The sequence below is a fragment of the Eumetopias jubatus genome, unplaced genomic scaffold, assembly GCF_037043125.1.
Source record: "Eumetopias jubatus isolate StellerSeaLion01/CBP00866 unplaced genomic scaffold, mEumJub1_p1.0 scaffold_11, whole genome shotgun sequence".
NCBI classification, from domain to species: Eukaryota; Metazoa; Chordata; class Mammalia; order Carnivora; family Otariidae; genus Eumetopias; species Eumetopias jubatus.
This window is the reverse complement of record NW_028274817.1, coordinates 45,062,960-45,067,981: the sequence shown is the minus strand read 5'-3', so window position 1 is coordinate 45,067,981 and position 5,022 is coordinate 45,062,960. Positions and strand designations below refer to the sequence as shown.

The window sequence follows — 5,022 nt, the reverse complement described above, 5'->3', positions numbered from 1 at the left end:
GATGGCATCTTCCCATATCTCCAGGAAGTACTATTTTTATTTCTGTTTTACAGATCAGGAAATTGAGGCTCAGAGTTGGTAAATATGTTTCCCAGCTATGCAACTAGTAAAGGTGAAGCAGGGTTTTCAATCTAGATCTTTCTAATTCCAAAGCCTATGTTCTCTTTATTGCTCTTTATTGCTTTCTTTTGTAGGAAAACAGATGCTAAGAAAGTAACTAATACTCTTCAGACAAATCAACCACTAGTGGGTCCAGGTCACCAGTTCCAGTGTGAGTGTGTGTGTGTGTTGGGGGGGCTGTCTCCTTCATACCAACAAGCAATTCTGGGACACCACCTGCTCAGCACCCTGCAATTCAATTCAATTCTAACACTATCTACCTGGATATAGTCTCAGGTCCCAGAGGTTAAGGGCTCAGTCCTACAAGACCACCCACACCCTCCTCAATTCACAAGCCAACTGCAAGTCCAGGTTGTCCTCTGGACTTCTGACTGATTGGCTACAGATTCAAAGTTCCAACAACCGTCCTTGGGTTCAGCTAGTTACTTAGAGTGGCTCACAGAACTCACAGAACTCACAGAAACATTTTATTTACTAGTTTACCTGTTTATTATGAAAGAGTATAACTCAGGAACAGACAGATGCAAGAGATGCATGAGGCGAAGTATGGAGAAAGAGCACGGAATTCCATGCCCACACCGAGTATGCCATTCTCCCCAGATTTCCATGTGTTCACCAACCTGGAAGCTCTCCAAACCTTGTTTTTTGGGGTTTGGACAACCAAATGGAGGCTTCATTACCTAGGCACAACTGATTAAATCATTGATCATTAGTGATTGAACTTAACCTCTAGCCCATCTCCCCTCTCTGGAGGTCAAGGGGGTTAAGACTGAGAGTTCTGACCTTCTAATCACAGGGTTGGTTCCCCTGGCAACCAGCCCGCATCCTTAGGTGGGGGTCTTAAGTGACCTCATTAACATAATAAAAACACCGTTGTAGCTCTCACCACTTAAGAGATTCCAAAGGGTTTTAGGAGTTCTGTGTTGGAAACCGGGACAAAGACCAAATATTTATTTCCTATTATAAATCACAGTATCACATTGAATAAAAAGAGAAGCCAATGAAAATGCAGGGTCACATCCAAAGCTTACTGTTTGCATTGGTCTTTTCCTTCACATTGCATCTACTAATTTGGACATCATGGGTCAAGCGGCTACATAGGAATCTGGAAAGTTTCCATCTTTGAAATCTTTTCTTTGGTAGATGGATAACCGTCTGCTTAGCATTCTAGGTTTCTTTTTGCTCACATTGTTGGTTTATCTCTGAAGTTCAGACAGGCAAAGGATATTCCTGAGGTATTTCCACCACCATCAAAATGTGTGACTAATCAGGAGTGGCTGAACCACTCCTAGAAGAAACGAATCCTAGGAGGGGCAGGTAGGCAGTGCCTTAAGTGTTAAATCCTTGGTCTTGGGAGAACAAGTTCCATAATCTCTGATAAAAACCCAGTGTCCTCTGCGGTACTTCTGAGTGTTTTGAGTAAGTGTCTTTCTTGTTAAAAGAAGATTCACACTGCGTAGTTCAGAGAATTTCCCCTACATTATTACCCATCTCTTAGGAGGGAGGGATATAACACACAGAAAGAAGTACAGGGGTAACACCAATTGGAATGTTATCTAAGGTGGGCTCCCATCTCCTGCATTTACCCTCCCCATCATCTCAGTTTGGCAGTCAGCTAGACCGGAGGATTAAATAAAAAGGGTTGCCTCACCTCGGGCATAATGAGGGGAGGAGCAGCAGATGGAATCTGACAAAAGCTGATTGCATAAGGGCGGGAATGGAGGGACTTGATTATAGGGCCACGGAATGAGAGTTTTAATGAGGATATGAATGATAGCGACCCAGGGACAGAGGCCCTCAACCTCATCCACCTTCATTATTTTCTCAGAGACCTTTTTGATGAATCCTGATGTGGGAGGACTTGAATGATCCCTACCTCTTCTGCAGACAAAGCGGGCCAATCTTTCTCCAAAGACTCTCAGCACAGAGCTCTTTTCTCTCTCTCCTTGCCCCCCTCCAAGCCCTTGGTAATAAATATAGTAATGCAGAATAAACTGAACTAGTCCCTCCTTGGGAGAAATAATTATAAGCTGGACACTATAAAAGCAAGTAATTTTTAAAAAATTTTAACGGTGTCAATCTGTATGCATTTTATTTAATTTTTTTCACAGTCTGTGCTTTTATTTCACTCAGAAAGTAATCAAATATATATACAGTCTAAAAACAGTATAAAAGGTGAATAAAAAGGCCCACAGTCTATCTGGGGTGGGGACAGAGGGTGGGCTGGTCCAGCATTGTAGCTGGCATCTTGGGATAAGGACCAATGACAGGAGCAAGCAGAGAAAGGCTTGCTGGGCATAGGGTAGAAAGGAAACTGCCTGGCTGGCTGAGTCTGCTCACCTGTTCCACACACAAGGCAGGAAGAGACCCTGAGACTACTCATGTGGCCAGCCTGGCTTGGACAGGCCTAATGCAGGCCAAGAAGAAGCCAAGACCCAGGCTGAATTTTCTTTTAGCAAGTCCACACTTTCATAGTGTTGTCCAGAGCCCCTGAGAAGAGTTGGCCCCTGGCACATGGCCAGCCCAGTCACACTGCACTGGCGATGCAGCATAGTCTACATGCAGATCATGTTGTTCACACTCTAGACCCTGAGAGACCTGTCATAGGACATGCTGGAGACTTTGGTCTGGTCTGGCATTGAATGACTGTCAAGGCATACATAGTGCCAATGTGGCCTGTTAGGACCCACACCTATTACTTAGACTTGATGTCTCATGTGTGAATGAGGTTCTCCTAGGTGCCACTGACAATGTGGCCATTCATTGTGCCAATATAGTAGATGCTGGTGATGTCTACAGACGTGGGTGCAGTTGAGGGTTCAGATGTCCCAGATCTTGATTATTTGGTTAGGAGCCACTGTGCATGTAGCTCTGACCAGGGCCTGTACCCAGTGGTTGAGGCCCATGAGCTCCTTCTTTAACTTCAGCTCAGTGCCCATGATGTCCCAGACCTGGAAGTCCTTCAGGGAGCTGTTGAAGAGCATGCTGTATGAGGAGACCAGTGTGTATGCCAATTGTCTGGGCCTGGGTCATGTTCACCCTCTGCAGGTTCTGGATATCCCACATGATGTACAGTCTTCTGAGCTACTGTCAAGCTTGTGCTCCTGAAGGCAGAGCATCAGCACAATGCTGTCATGATCCTCTCCAGCATCTTCTGACACTTACAGGTGGTACAAGTGACCCACATATCACCCAGGGAGTAGATGCAGAGACACCAGACAGGGCCCTTTGGCCCGTGCAGGTTCCTTTGCACTTGAAGATTTGCTGAGAGTCATAGGATCCTAGGATGCCTGTGTTCAGCATGTATTGATGTAGGACTTCTTGTCTTTCAACATGGACACGTCCCTCCAGAACTCCGTAAGGTCCTCTCTGAGCTCCCTGGTTTTAATCTAGAACATCAAACTCGAACTTAGGCTCTTCTCCAGCTGGTCAATCTTCCCTGAGAGCTTGCCGAGCATGAGGTGCAGAAAAAAATCTCCTGGTCTTTCTGGGTCAGCACCACATGTATTTTGTGGAAGCTGTCAGCCTTTTGCTGCAAGAACTCCTTCAGGTCCATCTCAAACATATCCTGGCTTCCCATGAACAGGCACCTTAGAGTGGGGATACTTGATGTGCTTGTAATCCTTGAGGGGTCCTCCAGGTTCATCTTGAGGAGGGGCTGGCTGCTAGGGTGGTTGAAGCCTGCAGTCACAGCAGCCCTTGGGGTCTGAGGCACTGAGCTTGATGGTGAAGGGGCCCCCACAGGGCATCTACCTCAAAGATGATGGGCTTCCTGCCAGCCACCACTGGATGGCCGTGCCTGCAGTGAATGAAGAGCTCCTGGATTTACACTCCACTGCAATTTTGTTGACTACCACCGTCAGCTTGGTGTTGTTCATGGGACACTTCTCTGACTTTAAGATGCATCTTCAATAAAAAATGGGCCTCCACGTGCTGATCACAGGGTCCTTGAACACACTGTAGCAGAGGTGGCAACAGAGTTTCACTGAGGGCTGCTCAGCAAACCCTAGAGGCTCCAGCCCCTCCCTGTGCTCTGGCAGCAAGAATGTGGAGTGCAGAGACAGGCTGGACTCAGAGGGCAGGCAGCTACCAGAGACGGCACAGTAGAGCTTAGATTCGGAGTGCAGGGTGATAATAGGGACATGCCGACTTCCTCATCCCGAGGGAAGTAGATGAGGGTGCTGGAGGAGGGGGGCACCCTGTGGTGCTGTTTGTGCATGCTGGTCCTATTGGCTTTTGCAATGGTAGTGACAGCTGAAAAGGCAGGCCCCAAAGTCTTTTCCATCCTGGTCCCTGTGGTGAGATCTGGGGTGGATGGCTTCATAGGCTCCCCCAAGCAGTTGTAGCAGGTGCCTTTGCCCGACCTCATGCTCATGAGAGCTATCCTGGACATTTATGTAATGTCCCCTACCTGTGGCTACCAGGAAGTAGCAACACCACCCTCCAGCTTCATCAAGCCCCCTTGGCTGCCTCTCTAGAAAGGGACCTGCGTGCATTTTAATATACAGCATTTTCAAAATAATTATTAGCCACATCTACTAAGAGAATCAATGAGGTAAGTTTGGTATCATCAAGTTATGTATATTCCCTTCTATATAAGGTCATGATAAATGTTGCACAATGTAAGAGCACAGGGACTTTCATCAGGGACTTGAATTTTATAGATACTAAACTCAGTTTAAATGACAGTATTGAAAGATCTTTGAGGTCTGAATTTCTCCAGTGCTCACTGCCTGAGTACTGAGACACACAGCAAGAAAGAGTGAATAGTCAGCAGGGTCAAGGGCTGCAAAGAGAATGAAGAAGAGGAGCACTGAGGAAACACTGTTGGATCTATAATAGGGAGGAATCCATGACCTTTGGGAGAGCATTTTCAGTAGTGTAGTGGAGAAGGGAGTTGGC

General features: G+C 46.6%; 1 pseudogene; it reads right to left on the bottom strand.

The window, feature by feature from the left end:
• Window positions 1-2,572: 2,572 nt before the first annotated feature.
• Window positions 2,573-4,492, bottom strand: LOC114203669 (E3 ubiquitin-protein ligase TRAF7 pseudogene; annotated as a pseudogene).
• Between the last annotated feature and the right edge of the window lie 530 nt (window positions 4,493-5,022).